Source organism: Anabrus simplex, chromosome 1 (genome assembly GCF_040414725.1).
Source record: "Anabrus simplex isolate iqAnaSimp1 chromosome 1, ASM4041472v1, whole genome shotgun sequence".
NCBI classification, from domain to species: Eukaryota; Metazoa; Arthropoda; class Insecta; order Orthoptera; family Tettigoniidae; genus Anabrus; species Anabrus simplex.
In genome coordinates this window covers 236,946,983-236,965,848 of record NC_090265.1, presented here as the reverse complement: position 1 = coordinate 236,965,848, position 18,866 = coordinate 236,946,983, and the positions used below count along the sequence as shown (strand labels likewise).

Here is an 18,866-nt window from a genome sequence, read left to right as displayed (position 1 = left end):
TGTAACTAAGAATTTAATTGTGAAACAGCTATAAGTGAAAATATAAGTATTGAATAGGTGGAATAAACTAAAACACCTTTATTATTGTTGAACTGTTAAAAATTTTTCAATACGGACCTAAAATGAGGTTTATAACATGTAACATGCCAGTTAGTCGAGCAGCTCTTCTTCTTTTTCTCAATTCTTCCCCGCCCAAACTTCGCAACATTTTTGTAATGCTACTCTTTTGTCGGAAATCACCCAAAACAAATCGAGCTGCTTTTCTTTGGATTTTTTCCAGTTCTTGAATCAGGTAATCCTGGTGAGGGTCCCATTCACTGGAACCATACTCTAGTTGGGGTCTTACCAGAGACTTATATGTCCTCTCCTTTACATCCTTACTACAACCCCTAAACACCCTCATAACCATATGCAGAGATCTGTACCCTTTATTTACAATCCCATTTATGTGATTACCCCAATGAAGATCTTCCCTTATATTAACACCTAGATACTTACAATGATCCCTAAAAGGAACTTTCTCCCCATCAACGCAGTAATTAAAACTGAGAGGACTTTTCCTATTTGTGAAACTCACACCCTGACTTTTAACCCCGTTTATCAACATACCGTTGCCTACTGTCCATCTCACAACACTTTCGAGGTCACGTTGCAGTTGCTCACAATCTTGTAACTTAATTTACTCTATAGAGAATAACATCATCCGCAAAAAGCCTTATCTCTGATTCCACTCCTTTACTCATATCATTTATATATATAAGAAAACATAAAGGTCCGCTAATACTGCCTTGAGGAATTCCCCTCTTAATTATCACAGGGTCAGATAAAGCTTCACCTACTCTAATTCTCTGAGATCTATTTTCTAGAAATATAGCAACCCATTCAGTCACTCTTTTGTCTAGTCCAATTGCACTCATTTTTGCGAGTAGTCTCCCATGATCCACCCTATCAAATGCTTTAGACAGGTCAATCGCGATACAGTCCATTTGACCTCCTGAATCCAAGATATCTGCTATATCTTGCTGGAATCCTACAAGTTGCGCTTCAGTGGAATAACCTTTCCTGAAACCGAACTGCCTTCTATTGAACCAGTTATTAATTTCACAAACATGTCTAATATAATCAGGGATAGAAAAGACAAGAACAAATTTAAAAAAAGAGGACATCAAGAAGGAAATTAGAGTAGAAGAGCTTTACTACAGAATGGACAGGGATAAACTTAGATGGTTTGGGTGTGTTCAAGGATGGAAGAGGGAAGGATGCCAAAGCAGATGATGGAAAGAGGAAGGGCAAGAGGGAGACCCAGGCTAAGATGGTTGAAAATGATCAAAATGATCAAGAATAGTATAATTAGGTATTGGAACACAGTTAAGGAGGAATAATGGTCGCTGGATTGTGGAAGATGGAAAGGTGCCATGAATATCCCAATCTAGCAGGAGTTGAATGAGAAAAATGATGATTATTATTATTATTATTATTATTATTATTATTATTATTATTATTATTATTATTATTATTCTCTTAACAAGGGAATTGTTGCAATTTTCCCATGGAAGAATAAGCCAGAGAATGTACTATATGTAGTCCTGATAGCAGTGCCAAGTAACTTCAGATTAACCTTTTGGGGTCCAGTGTTGGATTCAGTCCAACATCATTCATTCTCCTTTCCGATCTTATGTCGGACCTAGTCCGATACAACTTTAAGGTTATATATTTTATATGCTGGAGCAAAAATGGCGTTGAGCTTTACGCAGGATTCAGCCTTAACATTTCTCTGTTCCGTGCTGCCATTTACTGTTAATTTGTTTTAACTGAGTTGCTTATTCCATGGAGATAGTTCGTTGCTGTTGTGTTTATATTTTTTATCAATATAGCGTCCACCAACCGCGCATGGAACTTGATGATATTTATGGACAGTTGTTTGACAGTGGCGATATTGATATTACTTTGTTGACTGATTCTGAAAGAGAAATAAGTATCTCCGAATCTGAAAACAATTTTTTGAGTGAGAAGTAGGAAATTGAGGTGGAAGACAGTGGCAAAAATGGTGATGTGATGTAGGGGGTGAAGAATGAAGAAGGTGACTGTGATTTTTCAAAGTATTCTCATAACAGTGCTATGGAATACATGCCTCCTAATACAGGAAAGAAGCCAGTAGCTTAGCGGACAGGCAGAAAATAAGCCTGAACTAAGTCACAAATCTTCCATCGATCAAATTATCATGCGACCTACGGGGGGGTTGTTAAGAAACCAAATACCCATAAGCATGGCCATTGGAGCAACTGTGATGATGTACTTTGTCTGAATGGGAAGCTATCTATCACACATGCTTTGAGGCCAAAAAGTCTACTAAAGACTGTGCCATGTGTTCTCACAGGAAAGTGGAAGGAGGCAGAAATGAAACTATCATTTTATTGTGAAACCTGTCCAGGAACCCATGACTGCACCCGAACAAATGCCTCCAGAAGCACCACACCTTCACAAAATATTTCTGGTAATTTTGTTAACATGATAGATAATAAAGAAATGTGAAAGTCATATTTTTAATGTAAAATTTTGCCATTTTACGTATGTGAGTATTTCCTTCCTATATTTGCTTAGTGTTAAATTGGACCTGTGCAAGGTGCAGGTGGGAAATTAATTGTACCCCAAAGGGTTAAGGTGATCAAAAGAAGAAGAATCTATGAATACACCTTTTCAACACATACAATGTAATAATCACATCATTGTGCTACATGTTTTGGCTCCTTGAGCCATCATCATCCATAAAATTTCTGCAATTAACCCAGATGCAGAACAGAATGGTGAATTCATAGTTCACCTCCATATTAAAATTATTTGATTCTATTTAAAATTAGCACCTTGAACAAATATTAATTGATAATAAAGAAATGTGAAAGTCATATTTTAAATGTAAAATTTTGCCATTTTACTAATGTGAGTATTTCCTTCCCATATTTGCCTAGTGTTAAATTGGACCTGTGCAAGGTGCAGGTGGGAAATTAATTGTACCCCGAAGGGTTAAGGTGATCAAAAGAAGAATAATCCATGATATAAATGAGTGGCGACTGAACATGAAAAGAATGTTGCACAAACTAATGTTGACATTATTAACATATTTTATTAAAGCCACTTGACTACACCAAACAGTTGGAATAAAATTTACAGTGATGTATTTTGCGTTCTATTTAAATTAGCCTAATGAACAATTAAGACACATAATGAATGGAGACTAAACAATTGAATACCGAGCAAGTTGGCCATGCGGTTAGAGGCGCACAGCTGTAGTTTTGCATTCGGGAGATGGTGGATTCAAATCCCAGTGTCAACAGCCTTGAAGATGGTTTTCTGTGGTTTCCCTTTTTCACATCAGGCAAATTGCTGGGGCTGTACTTTAACCCTCTTAGTGTCATGCTCTCATGCTGAGAATGTGCCGAGAATGCCAGGCTGATTAATAGCATTTTGCAAGTCTCTATTTAAAGCGCCACATAATTGACAGTTTTGAATATTTTGGCTTTAAACTTGTATAAAAATGTTGAGAATGGTATGTACAGTGATTACAATACCATTAAGTTTCAGAATAAATTTTAAAAAAAATATCCTCTGAAAACTCTGAAAACAAAAAAGCTAAATTTAAAAATAAAACAACAAAATAATTGCAGACAAAATGTGGTAATCCCTGTGCAATTCATTCATCTAAGCGAATAGATACAAATAATTTAAAATTATCTGTTCGGTAGGTAATTATTGTTATTACACTAAGTTTCTCGTTGGGCGAGGGGGGGCATGAGTTGGAGAGATGGAGGCAATTCACTACCACTCTTTCCTCCCAACCCCCTACCCTCTCCCCACCGGCCCTGCACCGCCTTTCCCCCTCCGCTCTTCCCATCCTCGCAAACACAGCTGAGCCAACAATAGACTCGATCGTACGAACGAGACCATTAACTTTGAGAAGGCCTGGGCCCTGTTTCATAAAACATCTTTCACTAATATTGTTAGTAAGAAACCAATAATATTAACTAATAATATTAATATTATGTTTCATAAAATTATTAGTTAATAATATTAGTTATTAGTGTACGAGTCAAAATTATTAGTAGATGTTCCTAATAATATTAGTAAATTGTTTCATAGACAACATGACTAATAAAATATTAGGATTATTTCCATTAAGTGTATTTTGACTCATTGATATTATTAGTGAAACCAAAGTGAGCGGTATTTTAATATTTTGGCATAAAATCATGAAGATCACTGAAATGGTCGACTCTGATTCAAATAGTGATAAGGGATGAGTGTAGGTATTCACCGTTCAATAAATGTTACGTCAAAAACAGCCTGTACTGACATGTAACAAACATATGAATACCGTTACAATGGGAGATTTAGGTTAGATTACAAACCTTTTGAGTATTTGCTTGATATGATTGGTAGGTAATAGAACGTTCCACTGCAAGGAATGAAGCATAACCTTAAAATAGCAGCTTCGCATTTCACTCCACCGGTTGGTAGTGATACACAGTATCATTGTGTTTCTCTAGTGCAGTTCTGCTCGGACACTGCAAGTCTCTTTTAAAATCTTGGCTTATATCACCAGTAAACCAAGATGATGCTGGTGATGATTATTGTTTTAAGAGGAAGTAGGCTACAACCAGGCAACCATCATCAATATAACACTAATCAGGTAGAAAAATGGAAAGGATCCGTCATTTTGAAAAATGAAGGTATCGGCTAAAGAAAGAGAAGGGCGCGAAAATGAAAGACTTTCTCGGCCTCGCAACCTGATACTGTCAGAGTCGGAAAAGAACAAGAGTTGAACAAGGGAGGTCTGAAGGGTAGATGAAAATGAGCCTGGCAGAAGTAAGTTGAAGCAATGGCAGGACTCATCTCAGTGCCGCATGTTCGCCAATACACGCTCCCAAGTTGGGAGCCCTGGGACCCCTTTTAGTCGCCTCTTACGACAGGCAGGGGATACCATGGCTGTTATTCTACCGCCCCTACCAACAGGGGTAGTAAACAAAGATTTTGCTAGTCCATCTCAACAGAGATTTTTAAGAGGACATGAAATAAAAAAGTAACAAGGAGAGTTATAGTGTGCAAAAGGCTGCGAATAGTTGATGCTTTAACTCAATCACTTTCTGCAAAGAAATTTTCTTCTCACATTATTTTCACTTCTTTTATCCATTTTCATATGTATTGAAGTCACAACAACGAAAATATCAAGTGAGCCTTTTGAACATTTGGATTAATAGTCGGTTGGAGTCAAGCATTAGCCTACTAGGAACAAACCCAAACCAAGAACATATGCAACAGACCGATTCTAACCTCCATTTGTATCAGCTGACTAATGAATTAATATTATTAGTGAAGATATTTTATTAGTCATGTGTAAATCTTTATGAAACAGAATTTGGTTAACTAATAATTATTTTTATGAGTTCTAATATTATTAGCTAATATTATTAGTTAGTTTTATAAAACAGGGCCCAGGCCAGTTCGAGAAGACAACCACCTTTTAAATACAGTAAGTTTAACGTTTTCTTCACACCCATTTTTGACTTTTTACTTATTAGCCCAAGTTTCTCACACAACCTCATTTTTTCCATTACAGATTGGAACTTCATTGACGGTTTCCACTATAGTCACTTACAGTTTACCATGCACCTGTTATTCTCCAACACAGCTTCTCAATTTTGTCCCTGCCCTCCCGACCATTTAAAATAAGGCGAACACACCTAGCCAACATTGGAAATAATCTTCGAGAACGGTACCGCTAGATTGAGAAGAAATTGAGAATGCTGCTAATCTAAAATTTTGAATTCATGGGTGGTTTTTCCCATCACTTATCACATTTCACCTGGCACATTGTCTCCTCTCAAACTTCGCTTCTCAAGCTTTTTCGCTCCCCTCCTAGCCATTCGTGGGATGGTGGTTCTACAAAGACAGACTGTCAAAAATTTCAGTCTAAGAGGTTCGCAACCTATTAGCACTCATTGTTTCGTTTCCGTCTGTTACCTTTAATTTTCTTTTCTTAGGTTTAGCACATTTTTTGGTTTCAATTATGTTTTGTATAACCCTTTGTTCACTGAATTTGTCTTAGTGAGTTATTTGTTGCTCCATCTAGTGATGTAAATATTCTTTATTGTTATTGTTCTTATTTCCATCTGCCTCTTTTGTTTTTCATTTGTCATTCATTATGTTTTTAGCACATTTTTAGCTTATTATGTAGATTACTTCAACCCCTCCCCCTCCCCCCATTTCACTGAAAATGGCTCAAACAAGTCAAAACATGTTTGAATTTTATTGCTCCATCTAATAATGGAATTATGTTTCGTATTGAATGAGGAGGATACATTTAATTTTTTGCTTTGTAAAGTGAAAACCGTCAATATGGAATGATTCTAATATCCTGTAATGCAGGTTCTAGTATCACAACTGCAAAGGACTGCCGCAGACTTGAAATACCATTGAGTTGTGCCTTCACAGCCAGTTCATCTGGCATGACCTCATCCGCCTCCATGACCGATGAGAACCACAAAAAGGAGGTTCCTCTGTCCGTTTTGCCGGTGGGCCAAAGACACAGATGATGGGATCCAGTGTTATTTCCTACACTAAGGGGACCATCACCGCACCGAAAGGGGCTAATCTACCCGAAGCCGTAGGCCCCTATTGGGGGTCGAGTTATTTAACACCACTCGGCGTTAGCAGTTTTTACAGCTGGGCAATGGTGGAGTTAAATAATTATAATATAACCTTGGCAGAATGCATCATTCTGTTTTGTGTCTTGGTTAATTGTAGAAACTTTATGGCTGATGATGACGCAAGGAGCCGAAAACATGTACCACAGTGATGCAAAATAATCTAAGTGATTATTAAATTGTATGTATTGAATAGGTGGACACATTGATTCTTCTTCTTTTGATCATTGTAGTCAATACGGAAACTGAAAAATGAATTTTATCACTTGTAATGAGGATGATATGAGCAAATACCTTGAGAGTGCTTACAGAGGAACTGTTCCACGTCTATTTGGCCTAGAGTTTGTGATATGTTTTTGTTTAGTGCGGTTAATCGTCCAAATGTAGTAGAATCCAGTCTGGTGCAAAGGGTTTGGAAAGATTGAATCTTCTGGGAGGGTAGCAGCCTGGCCTTAATTAAGATAACCCCCCAGACTCGTGAAAGTCTGTGGTAATCAGTTTTGTTTTATTTAATTGTGAATAGATAAATTTATGGAGCAAATGTATGTTAACCACTGGACAACATCAGAAAGGAGATTGAACTGGTCGTTAGGACCTCAAAGGTAGAAGTGCAGAAGGCAGTACTGGATATGTTCAGTGATCTCCCCAATGTCATATTCACACCTTGCTAATTTTATCCATCACTGCTTGTGATGGAAGTAACTGTAGCAACATGGTAGGATGAAGAATCAAAAGATAAGTGGTATGGAGTACCCCCACTTGTAAAGCTTTAACTTCTCTCTCATTTGACTCCTCATCACATCATGCTAAGTTTGACACAACATTAAAATACACTGTTGTGCAAAACTTAAGGACGAAAGTAAACGTTCGCATATTGTGTCGCTGCCAAGTAATATAGCTCAATGAAACTTCTACAATACATTGGAAGAACTGCTACAATATGGTACGGTAGGCAACTAAAAGGAATATGCAATGAGGTAACAGTAATGGCACTTTCATACAGAGACAATAAATTACACGTAAGTCACTGCGACTTATGATGGTCCTCTGGACATCACAAAGGGGCATGATTCATAAAGAGGTGTATGATCACCAGGGACAGCGATGCATGCTCTGCAACATGTTCCCATGCTGGCCACAAGATTGGTGAGGAATTCTTGTGGTAGGGCATTCCATTCCTCCACCAGGACGGTTAACAACTACTGTATGGTCGTTGGTGCATGTGGACATGCTGCAATATATCTGCCCAACATGTCCCACACGTGCTCGATGGAGTTTAAGTTGCGGGGTGGGGGGAGGCCAGTCAGTGTACCAATTATCCGCTTGTTTCAAGAGCTCCTCCACCTTTACTGTTCGATGCGGTCGTGCATTGTTATCCATAAAAATGAAGTCACCTGGCTGAGTGGCTCAGGCGGTTGAGGTGCTGTCCTTTCGACCCCAACTTGGTACGTTCGATTCTGGCTTAGTCTGGTGGTATTTGAAGGTGCTCAAATATGTCCACCTCCTGTCAGTAGTTTTACTGGCACGCTAAAGAACTCCTGTGGAACAAAATTCCAGCACCTCGGCATCTCCGAAAACCATAAAAGTAGTTAGTGGGGCGTAAACCAATTAACATTATTGCTAAAAATGAAGACAGGGCCAAGTGCACCCTTGAAAACATGCGCATGGGGAAGGAGTACACTGTCACAATAACATTGACTGGTGAATGTACCCCGTTCAAAGATTTGGTTGGTATACCCATGCAACATTATGCCTCTCAACACTATAACACTTGGACCACCTAAATGATCATGTTCAACAATGTTCCTGGGTGTATTATGTGTTCCCGCCTTTCACCAGATGAGGGTACGTCTAGAATCACTGCTCAGACTGAATCTGCTCTCATCTGAGAAGAACACGCGACCCCACTCCTTGTCGGTCCAGACCTGATGCTCTTGGCACCATCTCAAATGGTGTCGCTGATGTGCGGGTGTTAACGGAACACAGTGTAATGGTCATTGCACAAACAGATCCCCCCCATGCAGTCGCCGTGCCACTGTGAAGTGTGAGATTACGTACCTTGCAGTCCTGTTAAATGTGGTTGCAATTGCACCTGCTGTTAGACATGAGTCTCTTCCTGCCTGTTGCACAATGTAGCAGTCATCCGCTGCTGTAGTTGACCATGGTCGACCCGCTTCTCTCCTTCGGGCAGCAGTGCCTATTCGGAATGCTCTCCGTGCACTTGAAAGAGTGCTGTGAGCAGTACCAAATTTCTGGGCTACACTCATCACACTTCGTCCAGTTTCCCGATGATTCTTTGCTGTGTGAAGTCATCCAGATGTTGTCTCCGGGCCATGTAGTAATGAATAACACCACCACAGTGCACCGTAATAGCTTGCTGATTGACTCACACTGTCTTGTCCCGTTCCTTCAACTTCCTTGTTTTGTGGGGCCAGACCCACGCTATATTTGCCCTGACTTCACGCCAGGTTTCTATGCATGTATGGGAGACCTTTGGCAACATGTTACCGCACTTTCATTCATTACCACCGATCAGTTGATTTGTTATGTTGCTTTATCTATCACGTCCGAAAGTTTTGCACAGCAGTGTATTTGTTCCCTACCCCATATACAAATGTATCAAGTCCTTACTTCGGTAAATATACATTTCTCTTTACAATTTCTTCCCCAGTTGACTAAACTGCCCATGTTCTGCCTTTGACAAATTTGTAATGTCATCCTGGATCATGTGTGTATTAATATGATTGTACACAGTTTACTCATGCATGTGTCTATGTACATTGCCTTTTACCATCATTTCTTGTCTATTCCTCTTTCATTCCAGGTTGGTTCCTATGGCTGCTGTATACCCTCTGTCCTAGTCCAAATACCCATATCTTCATTATGGTTAGTTAAAAAAGCATAATTTTATATGGTAAATAAAGAATATTATCAACTATTTTGCCAGTTGCAGAGCAGCTTAAAAATTGTCTCAAGTTAAGTGTAGTTTATATGCACTCCTGTCTCTAGGAATGTATTTTGTTTAATTCAGTTCACTGTAGTTGAAATATTTCCTTTTTACATTTACACAAACTGTCTATTGCTTCCTTTCTTGAGAAAGCTTAGGTATGAACTGGCCATATGATGCACTTGATTTGAAGCTTGCCGATGATTGTGGAATTAAATCCCAACACAGTCAATACTTAAGGGTAGTAGATCTTTGACTAGATTTCCTAACATCGTAAAGAAACTTGCTAAAAACAAAATCCCTGTATCCGGTAGTCCTTACACCATTGTAAATAAAAGCAATGTTAAGTAAATATGCTAAATATTACTGGTAAGACAAGCTTCTGCAGCTTTTTAACTTAAATTTTCCCATGATCACCATGGTTATTTTCCCCTACTGAAGGTTGTTGAATCCAATCTCGGCACAGACGATTGGAATCTGAAAGAGCACAAATTCAAGAGATCCTTGTTTGTAGATTTAGTAGCATATTTGGGGAGGTAGCATGAAATGGACAAAAATGTCAGTTTTCAATTTATTTTTTATTAGTATAACTCATTGACAATTCATTGACTATAAATTTCCGAAGTTCCACTGATGGAATCACATCCGAAGTGCCATTTAAAAAATTAAATGTCCGGCGTGATCACCCTCTCACCTACTTTTTGAAATAACTCTTCAGTACTAGCATGGTGAACGGAGATTGCATCTATTTCTTTCATGCAAACTTACACAGGATACATCTAGAAGACTGTGATGTATACTCCTTGGCCACAGAACAATCTTGGTTTTGTATGACTTGGTTTCATATCTTAGAATCAATAACAAACCAGCTGCTCTGTTTATAAAGTAAGAATTCTGGTTTTGCCTTGTGCTAGTGATTCTTTCGGTGCGTAGTGATGCTACACTCACAAAGAGTGTATAGAAAACTGAATAAGCTGAGCATGTAGAAGTTGTTGAATGCAAAACATGAGGAAAAACTGGCAATGAAGTTACGTCCAAGTAAAAACATCTTCCAAAAATTTGAACTCTACTCCCAGTAGCTCTGGGCGAAAAATTGGTCAAGTGAATAGTAATTACAATAGCGTAGAGGGATAAGACCCCCTACACCCACAGGGAGAGGCTTTCCAAATGTATACTGTATGTCATCAAGCCCACTTACTGTTTTCTGGCTAATTCTGATCTACTCAAAAAGCGTCTTCATGGCAAAACACAGAATCGAAATGAGTCTCTGAATTCACTCGTATGGAAACAATGCCCTAAAAACCACTTCACGTGTTACAGTATTCAAAATTGCAACTTACGATGCAGGTCTTGATTTTAATAATGGGAATGTAGGGACGGTGAAGGTACTGGAAAGAATGGGTTTCGGGAGAGGAACATTCACCCGAGACATGTTGAGCGGCTCGGTGTGGCTGAAAAGTCATTTGAAGCCGTGGTAAAGGATAAAAGGCAGAAAAGAAGAAGCCTTGAAGAGAAAGAGAACAGTGATACAGTTCTGAGGCCTTCTGAAAAAGAAAAACATGTTTAATTTACATTTCCTGGAGATTAAATTTTAAAATGTTTAATTACATTTTTCTCAGAATCTATAAAGGCAAGACCCACGAAATTTTGACCACATTTTCCTATAAAGACACTAAACGTTACCACAATAGCAAATTATAAAGTTCTCTGTATAAGCTGAGATATGGGGCAAATTAAACTACCTTGCATGGATATAATTTTGTAGAATTACAATATTGCTCCTCTTTTACACTTTTCAAGAGATTCAATGATTACTTGTGTGATCACAGGGGAAAGTGTAGTAAATCATGGGAAACAATGTATGTATATAAAAATGCTTTGGAAAAGAAGATATATGTTACACAAATGCATATTATTAATTTATAGAGTATTTCAACCTTAATCCTATGACTTACCTCAAATTAAGGTGTAAATGAACAGTTCATACTACACTGCCTTTGTAATTATGCCCATCCAATTGACCAGGAGAAGGATACCAGTAGATAGTTGATATGTTGTGAGATATTTGGTTATCTTTCATAGAAGAGCTATAGTTTTATCTAAAATGCAATAAATTTTCTTTCTCTGGATGGAACATTTTAATTACTAATTTACAACATTAACACACATTTATTCTAGATGAAAAACTGCACAATCACTGTTTTCTACCAAAATAGTCCAGAATTGATCTTTGTTTACGCCTCTTATTTATGTCCTCTGTTTGTTTTTTCAGGTTGATAAAGGTTATGTATATTTTTACCCCCCTCTACAGATGACAGATATCTATGCAAAATGCCCACTGCTGCAATTGCGTTGGCGCTGGTAGCATCACTTCACTTCACTACCTCCTCCTCCTCCACTAGTGGGAGACTCGACTCTTGTTTGTTTGTTCCACAACCAACTCTTCCACACTTCTTTTTCATGCAGTTATCACAGCATCATCCACCCAAAGAAAGTCTTCAGTATTGCAAGTTAACTGAACCACTGAGAGCTGAAAGTTGGGATTCCTTAATAATTCTGCTTTCAAGAAACAATTTGATATTGTAGTCTGCTTCACAGCTTTCCAAAAATTCACAGTGAAGTGAACAGCACCCGAGATTGGAACGTTTCTATATTAACCATACATTTTTCGAGTCTTTTTAGAATCATCTTCAGTGGATAACAACCTTAACGCATTTGTTACATTAAACAGTTTCTTTCTTTCTTTCTTTCTTTCTTTCTTAATCCATTTACCCTCCTGGCTTGGTTTTTCCCTCGGTCTCAGCGAGGGATCCCACCTCTACTGCCTCAAGGGCAGTGTCCTGGAGCATGGGGACTTTGGGTCGGGGATACCATTGGGAAGGAGGACCAGTACCTCACTCAGGCGGCCGCACTTGCTATGCTGAACAGGGGCCTTGTAGGGGGCTGGGAAGATCGGAAGGGATAGACAAGGAATAGGGAAGGAAACGGCCATGGCCTCAAGTTAGATACCATGTTGGCATTTGCCTGGAGGAGAAGTGGGAAACTACAGAAAACCACTTCGGGGATGGCTGAGGTGGGAATCAAACTCCCTCTACTCAGTTGACCTCCTGAAACGGAGTAGGCCCCGTTTCAGCCCTCGTACCCCTTTTCAAATTTTGTGGCAGAGCCGTGATTTGAACCCGGGCCTCCGGCTGTGGCAGCTAGTCACACTAACCGGTACACCACATAGGTGGACTACATTAAACAATATAATGGTAAAAATATTTTTATGTCTGGTACATTAAAGTCTTATTGTGAGGTTCTAGTAGCATATTAATAAAACATAAATAAAATCACTGTCTTGAAATACAATCTCTTATCTTCATTTAAAATCTTTGTGTGTAAATAAAATCTCTAATTTCCTTATTTGTGAGTTGACTTCATCATAGCATGTTATTGCTGGTTGTAAAATTATTATATTACAGTTATATTATATATTATATTACAATTTCTGCTATGTGCTGTCAAATGGATTTCAATGTAATCTGTAATGGAAATGATAAAGTAAATATGTGCGTCAGAAAAATGAAAAATATGCTGCCTATGTGTAATTAGAATGAATAACAAAATTTACATGTCCCACATATCCGTCCAGAACCTGCTTGTTAAGAAGTCTTTTAACCATTCAACATGTTCTGATGGGTGAGATGTTGTTACTAGTGCCTGTGCGGGGCAGTGTTACAAGGAGAGATGGGAGAAGTTGGCAGGGAGTAGGGGCGGGAGGGGAATTGTGCACGGAAGGGGATGTTAGTCTTGTCTGTTGTGGGTGGAGCTTGTTCTGGTGTTGTTTACAAATAATCGGGATTGAACGTTTGTAATAGTATATTTCTTTTTTCAATAATTTCATTTTAATTACGAGATGGTTCTTGAATTGGTCGAGGTTGGTGTAGATATTTTCTAGAATATCCAGTAGTGGGCCATTTTGTTCAAGACGTAAAATTGTTCAATCCTTTTCTATTGTGTATTTGTGATTTGCGTTTTCATGGTGCTCACTTATAGCTGAGAAATGGTTGTATTGTTTGGCATTGCAGTGTTCTGTGTATCTTGTATTAAAGTTCTGGCCTGTTTGTCCAGTGTAGGAAGAATTACAGATTTGGCATTCTAGTTTGTATACTCAGACATTCATGTGTTTATTATTATTAACCTTTCCCGAGTGGAACACGGATATTTCCAGAGCCGATCTGTCATCCACGAGCGAAGAATGGATATATCCAGACTTCACAAATATTTGCAGCCAGCTGTCTATTCAGATGTGCGCTTGTAATAATTTGTAGGCGTTGGAGTGTGTTCGTTTTTCTGGTATTTGTTTGATGCCTTTCACATAATGTTGTGGAGAAGACTATGGACTGATGTGGAAATAGTATCTGCTTTGGATGTGAGTGATGATCATATTTCAGATACAGTATTAGTTTCTCTGACTCTGTTAGTGAAATAAGTGAAACTGATGAGTGTGAGAGCAAGAACAGCACAAATGACAATGTGGTGACTAATGCGGCAGTGACTCATAGTGGAGAGATGTGTCTGATAGGGATCCGGGGCTTGGTCATAGGGTTCCTTGTTAGGTATAAACCCTGGTCCAGTTCTTCTGGCTAGTTTTGATAGCAATACAGAGCTTGTAGAGTATTTTGATCTATTTTTCTATGATGACTTGATAAATTCGTGAAGAAACCTGTCTCTACGGTGACATAGAGAAACAAAAGAACACCCCACCCCCCTCACACAGAAGTCAAGGCTAAAAGAATGGAAACATCCTGTAAACTCAGACATAAAAACATTCTTAGGAGTTGAGATTAACATGGGGCTTCATCCCCTCAAGGATATTACTGAGTATTTATCTAAGAAACTAATATCTGGAGAAGAAATGGGCTCAATGTAAATTTACACAAATTCAGAGAGGATTTATACTCAGAATAATACGAGGTTATAGAACAGTATCCACAGATGCTGCTCTTATTATAGCTGGTATAGAACCTTTGCATCTGAAAGCCATAGCCAAAGCTGAATTGACTAACATTAAGAAAGGAAGACAATGCAATAAGGTAATACAAGAATATGATATTGAGCAAAAAGTAAATATCCTTGAATATGGTCATCCAGCATATCATTGATTGTTGTCACTGAATGTTTTCTCTCACATGAGGTACAAGTTTACACAGATGGCTCAAGAACACCCAAAGAGAATGGTACTAATCTAGTAGGAAGTGTCTTTGTTGTGTATAAAGATGAAGCAGAAATGTATTTTAAGACTATGAAACTTTCCTCCCAGTGTTCCATTTTTCAAGCAGAACTTCTTGCTGTAAAATATGCAGTTCAGTGGATAAAAGAAAGTAAGTTTAGTGCATGTATACATAGTGACTCGCAAGCAGCTCTGAAATCTGTAAGTAACAAATATAATTTAAATTCTTTGGCATGTAGCATTAGAACAGATCTCTCACAGTATGGAAAACATATCTGTTTTAAGTGGGTTAAAGGGCATGAAGGTCCATTAGGTAATGAAAGAGCAGATGAGCTTGCTAAACTTGCAGCATTTAGTGACAATGAAACTATGTACAAAAGTGAAACGTGAATTATATTTTCACAATCAGTGAATGGTCAAAGCTGTGGAACTCAAGTAATAAGGGTGAAGTTATAAGAACAATCTTTTTTCCACGGTACAGGACCGTTTGGACTGCAGTTTATTGAAACCAAACTTCACTATCACTCAGTTTCTTTCGGGTCATGGAAATTTTGAATTTTATTTACATAAATTCAGAATTAGTAGTAATAACAGTTGTGTTTGTGAAGATAAAGAAACTGCAACTCACCTTATTTTTGATTGTCCATTCTTCAGTAAAGCTAGATATATTTTGGAACGCACTTAAATTGTTGTACAGTAATGTTAGTCAAACCTATTTTTAGGATATTTCACAAGATCTGTTGTTTGAATGAATTTTTAAGTTTATGCAGTTTATTTTAGAAAAATGTAAGAAAAGTTTTCCTTTTCTCCCAGTTTAATTAATTTGTGTGTGTAATCACTCACTTCAAAAATTTTGTAGTATATGTTTGTACTATTTAAGGTAACTAGTTATAACCTACAGCCCTAATATGCTAGACAAAGTAGGGCTTTTTCATGGATAATAAATAAATAAATAAATAAGGTACCATTCTTTATGGGCGTATTTCCGCGTGATGAACTTTTACTCCTGTTTTGGAATCTACATTTTGCACACCCTCTCCAAAATCAAGATCGTCTCAGAAAAATTCAGTATGTAGAACCTGTCCTAAATAAAATCAGAGAAGAGTGTATGTTTCATTATACCCAGGTGAAAAGATTTCTACTGACAAGAGTATGATATCCTTCAAGGGGAGAGTTTCATTTAAAGTTTACAATCCAATGAAGCCCACAAAATTTGCACTCAAAATGTTTGTTCTGTCTGACAGTAGTAACGGTTATGTGTACTATTTCAAACCTTACACTGGTAAAGAGGAAACTAGTTCATACCTTCTAAAAACCACTCATATTGTTACTGCTCTCACTGCTTCTCTCACCAAAGATCCCAAGAAATGCTAACAGGTATTATAAGTCACCACAATTAGCTACCAACTCATATCCATGAACATACTAACAACGTACAGTCATGCCGTCCCATAAGGACATGCCACATTAGCTCCACAAGAAAAAATCTGAGCAAAATGAAACAAGGGGACATCATTTCTTTTTGTAAAGATTCTAAACTTGCTCTGGCATGGAAAGATAAAAGGATAGTTTTCATGTTGAGCACTAGCCACAAAGGGTCACAGACAGATGTTACATCAGTCCGCTCCAAATACCCAAACAAGCCCCCGATAGACAAACCCAATATGACTGTAGACTAAATGAAACACATGGATGGTGTGGATCATAGTGATCCCTATATAGCCTCTTACCACTTCATGCGTAGGACAATAAAGTTGTATAGGAAAATGTTCTTATGGCTCCTTGAGATAAACATTGTCTACTCATATCTGCTGTATGTCATGGTCTAGAAAAACTGTAACTCCGAACCAACCACCCATAGAGAGTTCAGGCAGCAACTTGTTGAGTCACTGGTGCTCGAATGGGTGACCTCCAAGCAAAAAGAGGGGTGTTCCAAAAGGGGAAGGCCCTCTCTTAGTACCCCAGAAGAACGCCTGAATGGACTACCTCACTTTATGGTCAGGAGGGAGTTAGGTTCCATAGCTTATGTTGTGTGGGGAAAAAAAATGGGGGGGGGAGGGGCTACACAAGGGAGCAATTTATTACTGCAAAACCTGCAGCCAGAAGCCTTTTCTGCATCCCAATAGATGCTTTGAGGTATACCACACTTCATAACATTTCAAATAAGCCGCAAAAGTTGTGTTATTTAATTTAATTTCCGGGTTGAACCGTGTTGTACTTGTCTGCACATCGCGTGCAGTTTGCCGACGTTTCGAACACATTGCAGTATTCTTTGTCAAGGCGACTGAAATAGCCCTACTCGATCCGAGGTAATCAGTCTCCCAGTCTGACAAAGTCGCCTTGACAAAGAATACTGCAATGTATTCGAAACGTCGGCAAACTGCACGTGATGTGCAGACAAGTACAATACGGTTCAACCCAGAAATTAAATAATTCTTCACACCGTGGAAGTTTCACTTCTAAGAAAAGTTATGTGTGTTTTGTAGAAAAATTGTATAGTGTATATGTGTAAATTGCAGTAACTTGTGCCGTTAATGCACTAAATGTAAGGATATAAAATAAGAAAATTCAACTTTACAACCAACAGATGCTGTTCAACCTTCTAGTACCAACAGATAAGCGTAATACATCTTTGGTAAAAACTTAATTAAATTTAGTGCATGAAAAATATATTCCACATATTTTTAAATTCAGAAAAAAATATTCCGCTCAGAGCCAAAGAAAGCATCCGCTTGGGAAGGGTTTAATAGTGTGAGAAATGAAAATTAGCTTGGCATTGGTATTGTTGGTTCTGAATGCTATTTTCATATAATGTTTCTTAAAAACATTAGTTATCTGGTATATGTTACTTTTAGTGAATGTGGGGGTAGAAAATTTCTCTTTAGGGATATATTCAGGTGAAAGTATCATCTTAGGTTTATTTCTTTTTTTAATGATTTTATTGATGGATGTCGTGTTGAATCCATTTTGTTTTGCTATGATATGAATTGTTCTTATTTCTTTATTGAAGTTTTTTTGAGATAGTGGTAGTTTCATAACTCTATCTATAATATTGTTGTATACCGCTTTCCTGTGTGTGCCCAGGTGTTGGGAAGTTTGTTTGATGGTGTTGAGAGTGTGAGTGGGTTTTCTGTAAATGTCGAAGGATAGTTTCTTGTCATGTTCGTGTGTTATTGTTATATCCAGATAATTAATGGAGTTTTTTTTTTTATTGTGAATTTTATAAGGGGGGGTTGATCTTGTTGAGTTGTTCAAGTATCATGTCCCCATTACTGATCTGTGTGTCTGTAATAGCAAACTTGTCATCCACATTGCATCATGTCCAATGCTTTATTGCGCTAATTTTTTCTATGATATATGCTTGCTCTAAGTAATCCGTGTATATGTTGACTAAAATTTCTGATGCAGTTGATCCCATTGATAGAGCTGTCTGTTGGTATATTGTCCCATTTAAAACAAAATAGTTATTATTTAGTGTGAATTTTAGGATTTGAGTAAACACTTCTGCTGCCCACCAACTTCCCCAACATACCCCTCTTCTCCCCGTAACACCTCCTCGCACAGCCACTAGTACCAACATCTCGCCTGTCAGAACACATTCAATGGTGAAAAGACTTCTGGACTGATAAGTGGGACATGTAAGTTCTGTTATTCATTCTAATTACAGCTTATTTTTCTTTTTGCAACACACATATTTAATTCACAATTTCCATTACAGATTACATAGAAATCCATTTGACAGCACTCAACCGTCATGAACAGCACATGGCAGAAATTGTAATATAACACTTACCTCCTAAAATATCATTTTACAACCAGCAATAATATGTTATGATGAGGTCGACTCAGAAATAAGGAACGTAGAGATTTAAGGAGAGCCACCAGATAACATGGTATAGCAGGGATTGGTTACTGAAGTCAGTTGTGGAGTATATGATCTTCGACTGTGAGATGAAGAGGAACATCACAGATGTGAAGGTGATACCTACCCCCCCCTGTGGGTGGG

General features: G+C 38.0%; 1 protein-coding gene across 6 annotated transcripts in view; it reads left to right on the top strand.

Moving 5' to 3' along the window:
• The window catches only part of unk (RING finger protein unk), a 337,167-nt gene that overhangs the window by 287,869 nt on the left and 30,432 nt on the right, over positions 1-18,866 (top strand). The window contains exon 14 of one of the 6 annotated variants that reach the window (XR_010861738.2): positions 9,523-9,584. The exons of the other annotated variants lie outside the window; for them this stretch is intronic. The gene's annotated coding sequence lies outside the window, so the exon portion shown is untranslated. The remainder of the gene's footprint in view (positions 1-9,522; positions 9,585-18,866) is intronic. 6 annotated transcript variants of the gene reach the window in all.